The sequence below is a fragment of the Peromyscus maniculatus genome, chromosome 22 (genome assembly GCF_049852395.1).
Source record: "Peromyscus maniculatus bairdii isolate BWxNUB_F1_BW_parent chromosome 22, HU_Pman_BW_mat_3.1, whole genome shotgun sequence".
Classification (NCBI taxonomy): domain Eukaryota; kingdom Metazoa; phylum Chordata; class Mammalia; order Rodentia; family Cricetidae; genus Peromyscus; species Peromyscus maniculatus.
Genome location: NC_134873.1, coordinates 40,337,442 through 40,356,444, shown reverse-complemented (window position 1 = coordinate 40,356,444; position 19,003 = coordinate 40,337,442). Strand labels below are relative to the sequence as shown.

General features: G+C 47.3%; 1 protein-coding gene and 1 long non-coding RNA gene across 2 annotated transcripts in view; one reads left to right on the top strand and one right to left on the bottom strand.

Annotated features, from left to right (window-relative positions):
- Nucleotides 1-19,003, top strand: part of Alk (ALK receptor tyrosine kinase) — a 716,172-nt gene that overhangs the window by 554,322 nt on the left and 142,847 nt on the right. The window lies entirely within an intron of this gene.
- LOC121824969 (uncharacterized) overlaps nucleotides 1-19,003 on the bottom strand; it is a 41,702-nt gene that overhangs the window by 18,918 nt on the left and 3,781 nt on the right. The window contains exons 3-6 of the long non-coding RNA XR_013047062.1: nucleotides 17,624-17,796; nucleotides 15,867-15,990; nucleotides 10,964-13,449; nucleotides 4,383-4,478 (exon numbers count right to left, since the gene is read on the bottom strand). This is a non-coding gene — a long non-coding RNA (uncharacterized LOC121824969). The remainder of the gene's footprint in view (nucleotides 1-4,382; nucleotides 4,479-10,963; nucleotides 13,450-15,866; nucleotides 15,991-17,623; nucleotides 17,797-19,003) is intronic.

Genomic DNA, 19,003 nt, shown 5'->3' with positions numbered 1-19,003 from the left:
TTGGTTGACGGATGAAATGGAGCAGGGGTCTGGGTTTACAGGGTGGCAGCTCCGTGGTCTGGACTGTGGTCAATTTTGATTGGTCATTCTCAGTCCTGCCCTGCCCCCTAGACGTGTGTGGAGAAGCTGATTGGCCATGTTGACAACAGCATACAAACTCACATCCCTGCATTACCCAAATGAACCAGGAAGCAAACCCAAGCCACCCATGCTTAACAGTGCTCCAGACCCAGAGCCTTGATCATGGCCACGAGGACTCTTTATGGAGGCAGAAAAGCCAACGCAGTTGAAGACAGCTACAGAAAAGCTACAGACTGTGGCTGGTAAACCTAATGAGGGCTCTCGGGCATTGGACTGCCTAGATATAAGAAGAAAGATGGGGGGAGGGGGGGATGACAAAACACATGACTCAATTAAAAAATGGGCAGGTGATATGCACTCACACTTCTCCAAAGAAGAAATACAAATGACCAACAAATATATGGGGAAAAAATGCTTAGTGGTATTGGTCATCAGAGAAATGCAAATCTAAAGCACAATGAAATGCCATTTCATCACTGTTGAAATGGCTATTATCGGCGAAACAAAAAGCGAATGTTGGTAAAGATGTAGAGGAAAATGGGACTCTTCCACACTGATGGTTGCCATCTAGATTGATGCAGCCACTATGGAGGTATCTCAAAAAAGCTGCAGATAGCTCTAACCATATAACACAGCTATTCACATCTGGTGTACATACAAAGGAGATGAAATCAGCATACCAAAGAGATACCTGCCCGCCCATGATTACTGCGGCACTCTTCACAATAGCTAAGATACCAGAGTCAGCCTAGTTGCCCATCAACAGATGAATGGATGGAGGAAATGTACTATATATGCACACTGGAGTTTTATTCAGCCATAAATAAAAATGAAATCCTGTCATTTGCCCTGAAATAGATTGAACTGAAGGACATTGTGTTAACAAAACAAGGCAGACACAGAAAGTCGAATGCCGCACATCCCTCTCTTCTATGTGTAGGGAGAAGTCCACATGAAAAGACAATGGTGATTGCTAGGGGTTGAGGAAGTAAAAAGTGGGGAAAGAGTGTGAAAAGAAAAAACGGAAAAAATCAAGGTTGGATCAGATCAGTGTGCTTCATGCTCAAGTGGAAAGATCTCACTGAACTCCACTGACAGGTCCACTTAATGTGTGCTGATTAAAAAAAAAAAAAACATAAACCTTTAAAAGGAGGTTTGTTCAATATAAGCCTTCCTCCCCTTCCTCTTGCAATAATGAAGAGGCATTTGGAGAAAAACTGTGCAACCTCGGGCGCACCACAGGGCTGTGCTGCTGGCTCTGGATGAGGTAGAGTTGTCCTCAAGTCACAGGGTGGAGGATCCGAGCAGAAAACGACAATTTTGTCAAATACACGGCTGAGAGGTGAGGTGGGCGGGACCAAGAACTGCCCAAGACAATGGTGAACTGTGTGCGATGTAAATGAGGGCAAGTGCTCATTGAGTGTATGTCTGTGTGTTTGCTTGTGTGTGAGTGCACTTGCATGTGCAAGGCCGAGTGAGACTCCCAAACCAGACACTGTGCTCTTAGGATGTTAAGTCTGTAGATGAGCCTGGCGGGGGTTGGGGGAGCCAGTCACCTTTGGAAGGTGGATTGGTTGAAGCAAACCACTACCTCCACAGCGAGAGCCTGCAGGAATCGACTGTCTGGAAGTCTTACTGGAGCGTGTATTGATCCTAAAGTCACCCTTAGATGGACTAGCCGTAAATTACCAGTCAGCTTTCATTATGAGCAAGACTTTCAAATTCCAGGAGTCTGCCTTTCTCCCTTTTATTATCCTAATGAAATCCCATGACTTGGCCTCATCTCAAGAAAGCACCCCCAGGAGAAGGAACACGCTTTCTCAGACCATTAGTCAAGCTCCCCACTAAGAAAGCTTGATGCCAAACCTTGCTAGGAATTCTCCTCTGTGTGCGGGACAACATGAAAACCAAACCACATCATCACTTCAGAGGAGACAGGGTCAGCCTGGATAACCCATGCTTCAGGAAGGAGAGACTTGGTCCCAACCCCGACTTGGCAGGGAAGACACATAGGTGCCACTGTGCCTGCTGAAACCTTTGGGTCACCCTTCCAGAGGTTCACAGATTTTTTTTTTTTTTCATTTTCTACCAGCGTTGCTGTGGAAAAGGCCATGTGAGATCTAAGCCTCTTCAAGAATGCCTTTAAACTCACAATACAGTATCGCTAAATATAAGCACAGAGTTGTACAACAGAACTGTCTATAAGTCTGAAATAGTTTTAGTGTTAATTTTTAATTGACATGTAATAATTATACATATTTCTAGTGTATAGTGTTATGTTTCCAAATATGCATATCCTGTGTAATGATCACTTGGGGCAATTAACATATCCATCAACTCAAACATGTCTGAGCTGTTTGTAGTGAGAACATTAGAAATCTTCTCTTGCAGCAGCATTGAAATACAGAATGACATTATTGTTAACAGGAGTGGCTCTCGTGTAGAATAGAATACTGAACTACTTCCTATCCTACTGTGGCTCTGTAATCACTGTTCAAGTTTATCTGACTATGGCTCTGACCTCACTGACCAAGGTCACCACCCTCTTGATGATCAGCATCCCATTGTTCTCTCCTCTACTTCTAAAGAATCAACCTTTTAGCTTCTATGCCATAATGTATCTGATATTCTCAATTGTGCATCTCTTAGTTTAAAAAAAAATTCTATACTGCCACCATTTGTTTATTAAGCCCCCATTATTCATCTACAAATGTGCATAGTAGGGAACCGTGGGTCCTCACAGAGTCTGTAAGGTCGTGGAGGCAAAGAACATATAACAACTCATTATAAGAGAATTAGTACCAACGTGGGCAGGAGGCCGTAAAGCAGACATGTGACCAGGTAATACCACGTGAAAGGGGTTGTATTGCATTTGCCTGTCTGTGGGCCCACAGCCTATTTTATAGAAATTATATGAGAAGCTGTAAAGAAAGGCACCCATAGGCAGTCAACCCACCCTGGGGTTGAACTAATGAGCAGCCAACTTTTCCTGATGCTGGAGCAAACACAAGATGAAAAAGTTTCCTGTGGTGCTCATGGGAGACTCTGCTGTCAACCAGAAGGCTTCTGGGATGCAGGTGCTGGGAGATTTCAGTTCTTACTTGGAGACAAACAAGCTGCAGAGCCCTAAATAGAAGTAGGCTACCTCCCTAACGTGAGGTTCAAATATTGACCAGCTATTCTCTGCGCTTCTCCTTTTATCTGATATTTTCTCTGTGTTCACTTTGCACTTCGGACCAGAACGTTTGTTAAAAAAAAAAAAATGATAGAATTTTATTCATCTTTCCAACCACCTTTGAGAGATTAAAAATTCCAAATTAGTGAAAATCTTAGGAAGGCACCCTTGCTGATTTCAAGGAACGTGCCTAGTGCCATGTAGTCATTGGGAGTTTTAAAAAATATTTTCCAGTTTTCCTTGTAGGAATTATTTATGAGACACAGAACTTCAGAGATGCCCCCGACAGACTTGGCATTATATTGGTGAAGAGCTCTGGCTCTTGCCTGCTGTCTACCACCGTAGTCTTCTCCCTGCTGTCCACTGGCTCTGGAATTTGATCAATACTCAACTTCTCATTAGTCTGAGTCTAAATAGCATACAGTGTCCCTGTCATAGGCTAACTTTACTTGTGGCTTGTGAAAGGCACACACCAATGATATATCACTGAGCATCACAAAAACCAGAAGAATTTTTTCTGAAAACCAGGCTTGACCATCACTGGCAAGAGAACTCTCTGTCCTCCCATCCTCCGAGAAGTCCACAGCTCACATAAGACTTCCTGCCCCCTGCTAAATCGCCTTCAGATTGCACAAGGAGGAACCTGACATAGGAGAGTATGCCATGTTGCATCCCAGCCCTGGTACTTGGAATGATGGATCGTGAATACTCCCACGGAAGGATAGGCAAGGAGAGGCCACGCTTCAGAGAGTTATGTGGCACTGTGGTTTGTCACTGCGCTCGCGTGTGCTCAAAAAGACAAACTAGGGGCTGACTCTGGTCATCTGTGACCCTCACCAGCCAAGGCATCTGCTGTGCCAAGGCTGCTGAGGTTGCAGATAGGACACAACTGGTCTCCTAAAGGCAAGAAGCAGGGTGCTGGTGTGGCCCCGTGAATGAAGAAAGAGCCACGTTCTCCCTGGAAGAATGATGGAAGCTGAGTGCTGTGGTTTGGATGTATTCAGGTGTTGCCAGGGGGGTAGTATTGGGGTTGGGGTGGGTGGGGGGTGATGCTTGTCAGAATCACAAGGCCATGAACACTTCATCCTAATGAAAGGGACTCGGTACCCTTAGGAAAGAGACTTGCCTCTCTGTCTTCTGCCACGCGAGGACACAGCGGCAAGATCCTCACCAGACGCTGATATCTTCTTACTCATGGATGGTGATCTTGATCAAAGACGCTCTGTTGCAGGCATACAGAAAGGAGAAAGATAATTGGCCTTGCTGGGGGGGCTACAATGAGGGCAGAAAGCTGCAGAGGACATTCCCGAAGCAAGGGACAGTGAAAGCAGTGGGAAGGAGAGCGCAAAGGCTCAAAGCTAACTAGCATCGCATGGTCACCATTAATCATTGCTGACGAGTACGGAGTCCTGGTCAGCCAGCCACCTGACCTCATGCTCAGCACACGCAATGTGTCGGCCCGTCCCCTTACCGCAACCCATATGGCAATTAGATGACCTGGTTTCAGAGATTCAAACAACTGGTATTCAGAAGCTTGTAGCTCATGTGGGAAGGCAGAGGTGAACACCACAGGCAGGCTCAAGGTCTTCACACTGAGAAGTTTGGTGGGACCAGGATTCCAGCAAGTGGGACGGGGAGCCTTTGGGGGAAATTCAGATGTAGACAGTCCTGGAATAAGTGGGGAAGACCCCTCTGCTGTTAGGTTTTAGTTCACACCCAGGCACCTGGAGCATTTATTGACCTCAGCTAAACTCAGGTCCTTCTCTGTCCAAGACAGCCCAGAATAAACAGGAGTCAGCAGCTGTGCAGGGCCCATGCTGTGCTCAGGGCCCAGATGGCACTCTTGATTTTCTTTATTCGTCTAAACGTCATTTTCAATGTGATTGAGTGATTTCATCACCCCAGTGGGTCTTCTTGGTCTCCTAGCCCTGAATCAAGCAAGAGAGGGGTAAGTCTGTAAGATCTAGAAGGTACTTGGCACTTAGCAACGGAGTTACCTCCAAGTGGGCAGGTTATCCACGTGTCAGAGCCTGGGTCAACAAGAAGGCAGGGACCCTCTGGTCCCTCTCTTTAGTGACAGTGTTACATTTCTGAAGTCTCTGTCGGGGAAATGTGTGTGTGTGTGTGTGTGTGTGTGTGTGTGTGTGTGTGTGTGTGTGTGTAGACTAGAGGTCAACATTACTTGTCTTCCTCAATTGCTCTCTGCCTTTACCCTCTGTGACAGAGCTTTTCACTGAACCCAGAGCTCAGCAGCAGTTCAGCTAGGCCTGCTGTCCCTGCTGACAATCACAGATTCGTGCCACCACAGCTGGTTTTGACGTGAGTGCCAAGGATCCAAACTCAGGTCCACATGCTTGCCTGGAAGCAAGTTTACTAAGCCTACTCCAGAGATGTGGGAATTTTCTCTTTCATTTTATGAAGTCAATCTATTCTCAGGAAGCGGGGCCGTGTAGAGATCAGGAGTGTGGGTTACGAGTCACACTACTTGAATTCAAATCCCGATACCACCCTCACCAACTGTGGGATGCGGGACGAGGGATATGACCTCTATGAGTTCCCTTCTCTGTGAAGAGGCAGTCAGTGGTACTCTCTGTTCTTGTGGCTATAGGGACCTGAAAGGATTTAATACTTAAAGCCTCGGCATGAGACCTGCCTGTGTTCCGTGCTCAATAAACCGCTGTAGTTCTGTGGGATAAACGCAGGGCTGCCCAGGTTGCCACAGGGTGGGGGGGAGAGGGAGGAGGACTGTGGTCCCCGCCTTTCAGCCTCCACCAGCAGGCCTCGTGGAGGCTTCTGTGGCTCCTGCAGAGGCCTTGGCAGTGGTGGGCTGGCAAATGTTTAACAAGTGGCCCCTTCAGGATGGCAAGAGGGTGGAATCCTTGATTTCACCATTTGCCAATTTCCATTGTATAAATGCTCCCATGGTGACCAATTAGGAGATGGCACCATGAGGTCATTGAGCATGGAATTGGGAAGAGATGAACACAGTTGGTTCCAGGCCACCATTGGCCTTAAGACCCCGAAGGGCCTGGTATGGAAGCCAGAGAATCTTGGACACCTGCCCAGGTCTGGCTTTGGTGATCTTTCTCAGGACACCCCAGACTTTGGAGTTAGGCAATGTCAGGCTCACATAAGGGAACAGACGGAGTGGAGCAACCAGGAAAAGACTTTGGGAGGCTCAGAGTCGTGGGTTTTAATGGCTGATCCAAATGGCCCTGCGTCTAACAGTTCAGTGACTCTTAATTAGCTGAGATTGAATCAGCAGAAGCGCCTCCTGGCACTAGGAGGCCCTCCCTTCCCGTGCAGCCACTCAATTGCTGCCAGGGACCATTGGGCAGCACGCCTCTGCTGAGCGATGGGATAGTGGCGTAAGGCCGTGCATCGCAGAAACTTATCAAGGATAAGTCGTGGGCCTGTGTTTTGGGGTGGGAGGGGCATTGTGGGGAGCCTGAACCAGGATGAACTCGGCAGTTACTTGGGGAAAAAGCCCCCTGGAGATCCCAAGAGCTTCGATAGGAATAGCATTGGTACTGGAATCCAGGGGCCATCTCTGGGCCAGCGCTGTATGACTTGGTTTCTCCTTCTAAACAGTCGGGGACCAGGTTGCCCTTACTCTCAGGGGTTTCCTGGGATCAGGAAGATTGCTCTCTCTGGCGGCTCCATACATGGAAGAGGTTGAGTTCTAGTCCTCTGAGAAATGGCACAACACCCACAAGCTGACCAGAGAGGCCTAAGAAACCAGTCCATTGGTAGGGCGGGTGCTAAGCATCTCCTCCCGTCATCGTGAATAAAAGTGAGTATATCATGAGGTTTTCATAGGCTGAAATGGGAACCAGAAAACTTCAGACAAAGTCATTTTGGGGTCACACTCCTCGGGGAAAGAGCAGGGATGACCGATGGGTGAGGTATAATGAAATCAGTCATATTTAGCTTCTGTCTCCAAGGCAGAGACACAGAGGAGCAAGGCTGGAGAACAAAAGCCGTCTCCCTTGCACTTTGTCCCAGCTTCTGATTGGTTACTGCTGTGTTCCCCTGCCCCACTCACAGATGAACTTCTAGACTCAGCTGGATTCTGGCCCAGAAGAGCCCCCAAATCTACCCAACCTTTCAGTTCTGCTCTCACACTGGGCCAGCCCTGTCTTGGTTTCAAATACTAAAGAAAAAAAACCCAGATCGGCCCAAACCAGGACTTAAGCCACAAAAATCACAGGCCATTGTTGGCCAGCCTACAGAAGAGCCATCCTGTGACCCTAGCCAGAAAGGGGCATGGAATACAGAAGGGCTAATGGGACAGGCTCTTTAGGACCCAGAATGGGGGTGGGGGGCACACTAGTGCAGGCCTCTCTGGACCATCTGCCTTCCCTAGGACCTGACTCCAAGCTTCATGGCTCTCGATACAATCAAATTGAAAAAGCCCTAGTGGCCGGCATAGGAGACCACTGTGACAGTCATACATGCATACAAGGGTAGGAAAAGAAATGGCCCAGTGTCAGGGTTGAGGTTCTCCTCTATGCAAGGAGTCAAAATGGCTTTCCTTTATTGGAAACATCAGCCTTCGTCCGTTTGGGTTTCAATATCTGAAGCAGGCAAAAAGAAGTACCAGGGTTTCCCTTTGGAGTGCCTTGGAAGAATTCAGTGCAGAGTGGGAACGCACTAGGTTGACTCACATGAAATTGCTCTTTTATGGGACCAAAATGGTCCAGTGGCGACAATTTCATCTGGCTTTTCCTAATAGGAAGCCGGCAATACACAGGTTTTCCTTTACACCCTCACTCTACCATGACCTTCTCCACTAGAAAATATTGAAACCTCAACACACCGCCTCCAGGTCATTTACAGCTCAACACAAGTATGTAATAGACAAAACACCTCTCCCAGTAGACAGGCGAATAGGAGCAGGCTGGATCTCTGCCACCACCTTGTAAATGCCCTGCTCTTTGCTCTCAAGACATGGGAGACTTGCTGTACATGCATGGCACCAGACTCGGGCTTAGCAAAACTGTCAAAGCTCTGTGTCCTTTGGGCTGAACAATTCCAGAGAGGGGTTTTCTATGTAATCCTTTTATTTTCTCTCTTCCTTGAAAATTGGAGTCATTGCAATGTAAATACACACACACACACACACACACACACACACACACACACACACACACACACACACACAAGATGTCAATGGTTGATGGATGAGAGAGACACCAACATTCTCCTGGAATGGCCCTGCAGTTCCTCTGAGCACCTGTAAGACTTGGTGAAAGAGTTGGGGATGGAGGGTCGGGGGAAGTGAGGTAAAGCCCTGACAACATTGACCTAGGCCCAAGTCCATTGCTAACCTCTCTTTTTGTCTCTGGGCCTCAGCTGTCTTGTCAGCAAAATGAGACATGGTCAGATAAACTCTCACTTGTCTTTGGTACTGATGATGTCAGAGGTAAGGTGCACAGTGTAGATTACCTCAGAGGTGATGCAGCCAGGGATAACCCTGAGCCGACTGTGATGGTAAATAAGTGGTCCCTACCAATGCCTTCATGCCCTGGTCCCTGCTGTTCTTTGCCCCCTTCCCAGACTTCCTTCCTTCCTTCCTTCCTTCCTTCCTTCCTTCCTTCCTTCCTTCCTTCCTTCCTTCCTTCCTTCCTTCCTTCCTTCCTTCCTTTCTTTCAGTGCTACTGGACTGTTGACACTTCTCACACACCCTCCTCTTCCTCACTATCCCCGGAGCCTCAACCCAGCAGCTTCTCCTCCCTCTCCCATCACAACCGAGGTGTTCCGGGCTCATCACTTTATGTAGATGGATCTGATTTACTGGCTCTCCATTAGTCAACATCCCATCCCATCATCCCTTTGGACGTTAGTTTTCCCATCTACAGAGTGAGGAAATTGGATGCTGAGTCTTTAAAAGTCTCGTGGACTGTGAGTTTCTGTCCTCTATGCGTTGCTTTGGCGGTATTCAGCATGACCACGGGCAAGTGGAATTGTAGGTGTGATGTAAGAGAGCCAGACTGGAGGGAGCCTGGAGCGGAAGCCACACAGCACATGTTCTTCATGGCCACATGGTCCTCATCAGCTGGACACTGACTCCTTTAGTGTCCCCAAGCACAGCTGACCCCTCTTCCAGCTCTTAAGTACATCTCTTTGCTGTATTTTTATGGCTTCCCTCTTTGCTATATTTTTATGGCTCGTACCAGTAATGAACTGTTCCACTTACAATAAGGCTTTCAACCCTGGTGTCTCACTTGATCTTCCCTCAGCCATTACTTCTCCAGTTGAGCAGTGAGAGTGAGGATGCAGAACCCACAGGAAGGGGCACACCTAGAACCAGAACCAAGATGTGGCTTGTCTGTAACACCACACTTCATGCATTCAGGAGAGCCAGACAGAGGAGGCCGGGATGCTGCCAGAGCAGTGGACTCCCTCTGGCCTAAATCTAACTGGTCTAGAATACCAAGACACAGCAGAAAATCTTGCATCTTCCAGCCCACATTCTGCTCTTCTTTTTGCCCTTCTCCCAATGAAATGATGCTCTCTTCTTTGGCCCTTTGACCCACTAGGATCCTCTATCTAAGTAGCTGCCTCTCTGTCCCAAGCCAAACCCCACTGAGCTAACCAAATGACATCTGCCCCCTGAACTTCCCCAGCCTGAGTTCAGCTCGTGACGTCCCAGCTGTAATTGTTGCCGTAAATCAAGTCTCTCCATGTATGTGGTCGGATTTCTCCTGTTGAGAATCTGATTGTTTTTGTTAGCCCCTCAGGCGGGGCCACCTCAGGCTTAGATTGTGGCCAGACTAGGATTTGGCTGCCTGTGGCTCTGTTCGTGGTAGAAGCCAAGAAGGCCAGCTGCACAGGTGACCCTGGAGAGGCAGGAATACCTACAGCCAGTGCAGGTGCTGTGGCTAGAGGCCCTGGCACTGTCCCTGCCATTACAAGGTGATCCCGGTTGACTCATTCACTGACAGAGAGAGAGACAGAGAGAGCGAGTGTCTCCTCTAAGTTTCCATGCAGCTCTGCTTGGGTGTCACATCTCTTAGCTCCCACAAAAGAATATAAGAGCCCCAATGAAAAAACAGGGTTTTTATCTGTCTTTAATAATTCTATCTGACATGTGGCATTAAACAGCATAGCCACACACATCTGCACAGTCCTTTTGTGTTCATGGGGAGTTTTCCTTTATGACTTCTATTTCATCAACTTCACCCAGGTCTTGTAGACCTCACATGGAATTCCCTGGTGTTATATAGCAAGATAGGTCTGATCTCAACAAAACTGCAGGATTGTCAGAATAAGGATTACTTATGCCCAGTTCTCAAGTAATAATAAGCAAGACATGGAAAGACAAAGCCAGTTGCCCAAGCCTTTGCCTGGAGATCAACACCTCATCAGCCATGCCAGCTAGAAATACTCTTGAGGATTATGAATTGCTCTCCAGGACTCCAGGGAAAAAATAAGTATGATGTAACTCAGTATTTCCCAAATCAGTTGGGGTGAAAAGCCATCATATTCAAATATGCATAGGAACTACTGGGGTGTTTTGCTTGGTTTGGTTTTGGTTTTGGTTTTTGGTTTTTGGCCAAATATCCCCAGGGCAGGACTTTTCAGAAGCTTCCATTTTCCCTGGAGTGATATGAATCTCCGAGAGACAGAATCCTTCCTGTACTTCCTGCCACAAAAATCCCATCTTCAGGAAGCACCAGAACCAGCTCCAGAGCCAATGCTTACCAAGGAGATGCCAGCATGGTAAGTTCACTCCGACCAAGTGTGAAGAAGCCTCTCAGGATGTGTCTATCTGGAAAACAATAACATTTACTCAGAGACAGGAGGACAGAGTGTCCAAAGTGACCTGCACAGGGGCTGGCACTTAGCAAGTCGCATATCAGCAGCCCCTCTGGATTCTTGGTACTCCCCTGTTGCTGACTTTATTCTGGAGTAGGGCCAGGGGTGATGTCTAGAAACACAGTACCAGGACGAAACTGAAAGAGTTTCTGACCGGTAAGCAAAGGCCATCAAGACCAGAGCCACAAGCAGCCCCCTCTGAAGGGCCAGCTGACTCAGACATTAAATTCCATGGGAGGATCTATTTCCCAGGGTCTCCGCGTCTGCCCATCTCCTATCCAGAACCAATGGTCCATTGAAACACCAAAGGATCACTAGTCTCTCTCTAGCTACAACTGCCTGCCGCCCTGAGGCCGTTTTCATCTGACATGCGGCATTAAACAGTGTAGCCACACATATCTGCACAGTTCTTTTCGTGTTCATGGGGAGTTTTCCTTTATGACTTCTATTTCATCAACTTCACCCAGGTCTTGTAGACCTCACATGGAATTCCCTGGTGTTATATAGCAAGATAGGTCTGATCTCAACAACACTGCAGGATTTTCAGAATAAGGATTGCTTATGCCCAGTTTTCAGATAGGAATAAGCAAGACATGAAAAGACCAAGCCAGTTTGCCCAAGCCTTTGCCTGGAGATCAACAGCTCATCAGCCACGCCAGCTAGAAATCCTCTTGAAGATTATGAATTGCTCTCCAGGACTCTAGACAGCTCCCTCCACTCTGAGCAGGCAATGCTCCTAGCTCACCTCATCAAACCTCCCAGACAGGCAGGCCCCATGCTTCTTTGTAGCCATAGTGACGGGGACCCTGCTGATGCTGGTTCTCCTTAGGCAGCTTGGAGCCTTCCTATAAGTCACAATGTTATCGAGGACTATGGGGGTCCAGCCCCTCGATAGTCCCCTCCCAGGGTCCGCGGAAGGCTCTATCAACCAGCTGAGGATCTATTCTTTAGGGTCGGTAAATCAGTCTACGCACGCAGAGTTCGTTGGTCCATTCGCTTTAATTCCTCTGGCATAACATCCTTTATACACAGCTTTAGTTCTGTTCTCATGTCTAGCTCCTTTCTTGCCTGATTTTTCTATATTTATCTACTATCCCCTCTAAGTTCTATCTTAATTCCTTCATCTAGTTCTGTCCCTTCTAGGTTCTCATCTATCTAGTTCTTTCCCCTATCAGCTCCTCTCCCGTCTCCTTCTCTCTCATCTGGCTCTTCCTCATCTTGTTTTTCCCCATCTGGCTCTTCCTCATCTTCCATCTCGTTCCTCTAGTCCTCTCTTTTAGCTCTTCAATCTAGTTCTTCCCCATCTCAGTTCGTTCCTCTCAAGTTCTTACCCATCTTGTTCTTCCATTCTCTTCTCTCTTCTCTGTCCTCTCCTGCCCTGGGAGTTCTGGTATATATACATTTACAAGCAGTAGTTCCTTAGCAGTGCAAAGCCAGGCCTCCAGGGTCAAATGGAGGCAAAGAATAGGCTTAATTGACACATCCGCCAGGCCTTCTCAAACAGGTAACCTGGATGCTTAAGTATGTTCTTAGAGAGTACAGAGGTATCTCTGATAAGGTACTTTCCTCCATCCAGTGATGGACCTGGCCGGATGCTACCAATAATGATAATTACAGGGAGACTTGAACTGGGAGTCCTGGCTGAGCATAGCTGTTAGCACAGAAGGTTATCTAAAAATTCCTAGAAGTGGTTAGGTAAGTAGTTAGAGGTCTATAAAGTTAGTAAGGCTGTAAGAAAGGAGGGGTCTGAGCTAAATTGTGTAAAGCTATTACTTAATGTCTACCTGACCTAGGCGGTGTCCCCTTGTGGAATTTACCTTAAGTCAGGAGACTCGCCTGTGGGTTGTTATCATTGTTAGTCCATCTGGGACTAACAATGGGCACCCACCTGGGTGGTGTTTCCTGTAGTCCTTGAAAGTGGCCAAGGGAGATATCTGATTCCAGAGAAAGCCTTTCCCTGAGGCTGTTCTCCAAATTACCTGGAATGTGTATGTCCAGAGAGTGCTCAGTCTACACTGTTAGTCCTTCTTAGGGAAAAGTCAATTGGGAAAGCTATGAAGGCACACATGATTTTCATAACAGAATACAGCTGATATATAACAAGCCAAGTAACACCAAAAACTCCTTGGGATTTGGCTTCCTCTGGAGGAATTCCCTGATTCCTCCAGGTAGTGACTTTGTCATAACCAGCTGAGTTCTTATGATATATTCCTGCGGCCCGCAACACAATGTGAACACTGCACAGAATTCTCTTAGTGTAGTACATCTTCTATGCTGAGTCTGGAAACCGGTGTCTTAGACATCTCCATGATGATATGCCACCTCTTGGTCAACTGTTACCTGTCTTCCACATGCAAGATGCTTCCCAGGAGCTGAAATCATAATGAAAGAGGTCACTAGCCAAAGACAGGCTGCCTTTTTTTTTTTTTTTTTTTTTTTTTTTTTTTTTTTTTTTTTTTTTTTTTTTTTTTTTTTTTTTGTACAGAGAGTTTGAAACAGCCTAGGTGCAGAGTAGTTCTGCTTCCTGGATGTGAAGTTGATTGGTGTCTAAACAAACTCCTCCCCTCAGTCACTGCCCCCTGCCCTGAAAGATGCTGTGTCAATTGCCTTAGTATAATACACTCTGATGTCCCCACTGTGATTCATAATGGACTCTTAAGCCCATGTGGCCCCATAAATCTCAACCTGGAAGACATCAATCCCACACAAGAAGTTTGAAATGACATTCCCCGGATGAGGCCACAAGCAGACAGAGGCCAGAACCCAGGCTGAAGCCCATTGTCAAGAACTCAAGCCAGACCAGGGTCAAGAACAAACAGGAAAGCCGCGTGGCAGGCCCAGAATACCACTGTGTCTTGGTAATTAGAGCCCAGCAAGGCCCCGAGAAGATGGGCTGACTCTGCTGTCCACCCATGCTGTGGAGATGGCAGCCCCATGGCCCATTTCAACAGTGGCTGTAAAACCTCTCTTTGTCAGGCACCAAGAATTTGAGACACAGGCTCATTGGCTCTTCTGCGGGACTGCTGAAGAAGGGTCTCTTACTATTCCATTATACATGTGAATAACTGAGGCTGACAGAAGATAAACCACCTGCCAGAGCCTACGAAGAAACGGCCATGGAGCCCAGAGTGGGGTTCAGGAAGGCCTGTATTCAAGGCCACAGAGGAGTCCTGGTGGAATTCTTGTCCCTGTCACGGGGAATCCTCGGGAAATGCTGCTCACATGAAAGTGTTGAGTTAAGGGTCTGTGCTGACAGAGGACATTATAAACAGTAGAAGGAGGGATCTCCAGTTCTACCTCCTTCCTCTACAAGGTCAGGAAAAGAACCCATGCTCTCACCGGATTGATATTCACGGTTTCACAGAACTGTTGCAAAGATGGAATTTCCTATGTGTCAGAGTGCTTCAGAAGCTATGACATGTGCCATGTAAGCCTTTGGTGCCGTGACTCCCCTATAAAGTGCCACTGTCCTGTCACAGTTCTGTGACTCATCGGGTAACTGAGATGGCCAAGCTGACTTTGTAAACTATTATCTCAGGGCCTCCACTTTTAAAATATAAACTGTATTATTGACATATGGCCACCTTGTAACCTTGCTTTCAACTGACCTGCTGGTCCAATTTGGTGCAGAGCCACCATGAGCTAAGGCCCGTGGGTGCCAAGAGGATGCCGAGCACAGCATATGAACAGAGTGCATTTATTATTACAGTAATTGTGGGAAGATGCCCTCTCTAGAGAGATGCCAGCATTTTACAGACACAGTTCATTCATTTTCATAAGCAGACCCAGATGGACCACCCTGGGGGACCATCTGGCCGGGTGGAGTGTGCCAAGTCAGCTTCTGAGAAATGGAAACATTTGGACTCCGTGGCATGGGAGCCTGATCTCTCACTTTGACTCTTCTCCAGCCTGGCTCTCAGACCATGGTTCCTCTGAAAAGGAAAGCAACTCTACCACCCTCAGACTTTCCTTTCTCCTTGGGGATCAGTCCATCAGCCCGCTTCAAGTCCACGGGGAAGGCTGTGAGGAAACATGACGTACCCCGGGGGCCATCCCTCAGAGCAAAATCTACGCAGTAAAAGTTCTCAGGGTGCAAGGCCTGCACGGTCAGAATTTGCATACTTAGGAATGCAAACGGTTGACTGGATTAGAAGTTGTAGGCGTTTAAGAAGTATGGCTTTGATGTACGTTGAAGTGTGGAAACCCAAATACGAGAGCAAAGGGTAGCCAGGGCTCACAGAAGGCAGAAGTGGAGGGCTACCCCTGTGGCAGCACACTTACTGAGGAGTCATTAGTTCCAGACTAGAGCCTGAGAGGCTGCACAGACTCAAGTCACTTGCCTGTTACCTCCCCATCCTCCCACCTCTCTGCCCAAGTAGCCCATGCATCTTAGGAGAAGATGGGACCACGTATCAGATTCTCTTAAGAATCAATAAGCAATAAAAGAAATGAGTTTCCCAAATGCTTTGTTCAAAGGTCTCAGGTTTGGATCTAAATCTCCATTCTTCCCTCTAAGTACAGTATCCAGGTTTCAGCTTCAGGCTGACCCCACAAGTGGCTCAGAACATCAGCCCCATCTCTCTCTCCCCACTCACATCCTACCTAGGCAAACCAAGCGGTTCCCTTAGGTGGTCTCCCCAAATGCTCCTAGAATGCCCCTACCCCCTCATTGCTGAGCAAGGAGATCTGTTCTTGATGGATAGCTCCAGGCAAGGTAATAATTACAGTGTGGTTAGAGGCAAGCCGCTGAGTTCAGTCTAGTCCAGCACCCCTCAGCATCATGATGTACCTGATTTGAGAACCTCGGGGTCAGAGACCAAGCTGGGTCTCATTTTTCCCTGTAGCCCTATGCAGCATGGAGAAGAACGCTGTCACTTTGAATTGGGACTTCCTCAGAGTGACATCAGTAGAGCCTGGATGGAGGAATACAATTGTTACCAAGCTGTGGGTGGGAAGGACGTGGTGTGATGGTGTGATTCACAGTGCTGGTCAACGTGAACAGGGATCAATCATATCCAGATCGGAGCTTGAGATGGAAGAGGGGGGAGGTAAAGAGGAACTGCCATGAAAGTAGCAGTACTGGTGGGACAGGCTGTGAGGGAGGTGAAAAGAATGGCCAGTCAGAACCCTGAAGTCTGGTGGTCCATGGGGTCTGGATCTTACTATTACCCATGCTGTGCCGAGTACTGGAGATTTGTGTCATCACACTCATTGTCACTGCACTGTGACAGTCCAGGGACCTCAACCCAGGGAATTCTGGACATTCTGGGGGGGGGGGGGGCGGGTTTCTTCAAAACTCAGTGAGCTGTGGAGGATCCCCTCCATGTCTCTGATGACAAGTCTAAGGACAACTATTTTCAAGTGGAGTATGGAGAGTGTGTATGTGTGTATAAACCTGTAACTTGGCTGCAAGCATCACAGGTCCCACCTACCCCAAGTTATCAACCCATCAGAAGGCAGAAGACGGGTGACTGTCAATCACACTAAGGAAATTAGCAGACCAAAGAGAAAACTTGTAGAACTCCACTTACGCAGAGCTGCAGAACCTGAGTCCATTGCTTTAAGGATTCAGAAGGGGAAGGGGTGGGCACATCTGGCTGGGACTTACACTGCTTGCTGGTCAGAATCTTTTCCACCCAGGGATCAAACAAATTCTAAGCATAGAGATACTACAAGAAATTAAGGATGTGGGCATGGCCCCTCATCTTAAACAGAGTCAAAGACTCCACCCTTAGAATGTTCTAGAAAGAGCGTTGGACTGGCAGTGTGGACACGGATCCTACTTCCCACTGTCCTTCATCACAAATCTGACCTTGGGCTGGGCTTCCTTCTCTATGAAATGACCTTGGCAGTTCCATGCTTCAGAGTTATTGTCAGGATTAAATGAAAGCATTTGTGTTGTTGAACCTTGGATTCTGGAGAGCGCTGTACAAATGAAGATCTTTATTATCCCAAGTCGTTGCTTCTCAAGGAAGACAAGTGAGGTCAGGCGAGCAGATGAAGACCATCAGGGCAAGAAATTAGGAGTGAAATGGTCCCACTGATTGGAACAAAGAGCCAGGAGTCATATTGCCTAGTGAGTGGCCAGCTCTTCGGGACTGCCTGTGGAGGTCAATCGTCCTATTGTTTCTTCCCAGTTCAGAGCTCTGACAGATGGGCACAGAAATTGCTTCCTGGTTCACCCAGTGAAAGGAATGCTGTGGACAGTTGACAGTTTACCCCTGAGCCCGTAAATCGAAACTCACCCACACTGCACTGTGCCTGGAACACATTAAATCTGGCATAAGACAGGGTAGAAAACATACTGGTGTTTAGTTTGATTTGTTAATTTAGCTGTCAATGGAAATCAGATGTGGAGGTCCACTGTGGTATGAAGTAGCAATTTGTGGCTGTCAGAAGTACCCATCTATGCCATGATTTAGAGCGCTCACTTGTCCCTGCTCTGTGATTGTTCAGGAATGTGTGGTGGCTCTGATAAGTGCTAACCACACATTGGACCCACCCCCAGGTGAGATCCACCCTTCCGGTGACCTCACTCACACCAACCTTGGTTCTGCAGGATGCTCTCAGCAGTGGATCAGAGATATGAATAGGGTGTCAATTTGTAGAAGACTCCACCCAAACGATGCCTTCCCTCATGACTTTCTTCTGAAGTCCTCATCCTGTCTGCCCATTGGGTAGATAGCAAGAAACTGGACCCAAAAGTGCTTTGAAGACTTCTGTAAATAACAACACGGAGTGAGAGCCTGATGTCTTTGGAATGTAAACTTCCATCTATGAAAAGAGACGGGAGACAAATCAGCTTTCCCCCTGCCTTTTGAGTAGTCTAACTTCACTTTTTCAGGTTACAAAAAGTTGTAATTCTCGTTATAGAGCCCATAAATCCGGAAAGGATAAGAAGGAAAATTCGACACATTCATCAGCCCCTAGCTTAGCCGTCACTGGGCTTAACAATTTAATATATTCTCTCCGGTTTTTCATGGTATATAAAAATGGGTTTTGACATGCTTTTCTGACAGTCTTGCATATGGGAATGTTGGTTTTTCACTTAGTGTCTGTTTTGCTTTGGATTTAGGTTTATTTTTCCGTGAATGGGTCGCGAATTTTTCTCCGTGTGTTTGATACAGATGTGCCGGCTCTAATGACCACCTCACTATCATTGGCCTTCTTGAGACTTTGTTTTTATTTCCTTGGTACTCTGATCCATGATGAGTAACTTTGGGTCCAAACATCTGTATCATTCTGTTTCCTCAAAGGTCACCTCCTAGCAGCTGAACTCTGACATCTGAGAGTCTGAATAAGTTTGCAAAGTTCTTCAAATGTGTTCCCGGCCTTCATTAGAAAAGCTATGTGGCTTCACATTCTCACCAGCAGCACAGATGGCCCCCACCTAATAACGCTTCATGACTGTTCAGCCCTACAAATGTGCAAAAATGAGATGGCATTCAGTGGGAACCGTACTTTGAATTTTGGATTTTGTCCTTTTTGTGGGTTACTGGTACATGATATGATATTCTCTTGTGGTGCTGGACAGTAAGCCATAGCTCCCAGTCAGCCACACCAACCATGGAGAACCCCCGGTACCCAGTGCACAGTGCTAGAATCTGTAGTGTTCAGTAGGTTGGGTACATCCGATGCAGTGTTGACGACATTGTCTCAGTCACTGTTCTATTGTTGTGAAGAGATACTATGACCAAGGCAATTCTTATTAAAAAAAGAGAGCATTTAATTGTGGACTTGCTTACAGTTTCAGATGTTTAGTCCATTGTCATCATGGCGGGGAGCATGGCAGCAGGCAGGCGTGGTGCTGGGGAAGGAGCTGAAAGCTACATCCTGATGCACATGCAGAGACCAACACTGAGCCTGGTGTGAGCTTTTGAAACTTTAAAGCCCCACCCTTAGTGGCACACTTCCTCCAACAAAGCC